Source organism: Carlito syrichta, unplaced genomic scaffold (assembly GCF_000164805.1).
Source record: "Carlito syrichta isolate Samal-C Ts95f unplaced genomic scaffold, Tarsius_syrichta-2.0.1 Scaffold315338, whole genome shotgun sequence".
Taxonomy (NCBI): domain Eukaryota; kingdom Metazoa; phylum Chordata; class Mammalia; order Primates; family Tarsiidae; genus Carlito; species Carlito syrichta.
Window position 1 is genome coordinate 1 of NW_007259434.1, and position 1,051 is coordinate 1,051.

Consider the following 1,051-nt stretch of genomic DNA (forward strand, 5'->3'; position numbering starts at 1 on the left):
CAAGCCACCTAAAGAAGCTGGAGAAGCAAGACCACAAAAACCCTAATTTCAGCAGAAGAATCCAGATCACCAAAATAAAAACCCAAATCCAGGACATAGAAGACAAATAGATAATACAAAAAATCAGTGAAACAAAAAGCTGGTTCTTTGAAAGGATAAACAAGATTGATGGTCCCCTAGCTAGACTGACCAAGAAAAAACAAGAAAAAATCCAAATAAACACAATCAGAAACACAAAAGATGAAGTCACATCTGACCCTGAAGAAATACAAAAGATCATTAGAGACTACTACGCACACTTGTATGGAAACAAACTTGAAAACCTTAAGGAAATGGAGGACTTTCTGACATCACACAACCTACCTAGGTTGGAACAAGAAGAAATTGAGAACCTAAATAGACCAAGAACAATCAAGGAAATTGACTACGTAATAAGAAAACTTCCTACAAAAAAAAGCCCTGGTCCAGATTGCTTTCCAGCAGAATTCTACAAGACATTTAAGGAGGAGCTGATACCAATCCTACTGAAGGTACTCCAGGTGATTGAAAAAAATGGAACTCTCCCCAAATCATTTTACGAAGCCAACATCACATGGATACCCAAGCCAGGTAAAGATCCAACAAAGAAAGAGAACTACAGGCCAATATCTTTGATGAACATAGATGCTAAAATTCTCAACAAGATCCTAGCAAACCGGATTCAGCAATACATCTCAAAAATCATCCACCCTGACCAAGTAGGCTTCATTCCTGGGATGCAAGGCTGGTTCAACATTCGTAAAACCTTAATTGTATTTAAATTCATCAACAGATGTCAAAACAAAAACCACATGATCATATCATTAGATGCAGAAAAAGCTTTTGATAAAATCCAGCACCCCTTCTTGATAAAAACCCTTGAACATCTAGGTATACGGGGAACATACCTCAAAATAGTAAAAGGCATCTACGAGAAACCCACAGACAGCATACTCCTAAATGGACAAAAATTGGAACCAATTCCCCTGAAAACTGGAACTAGACAAGGATGCCCACTCTCACCCCTCCTGTT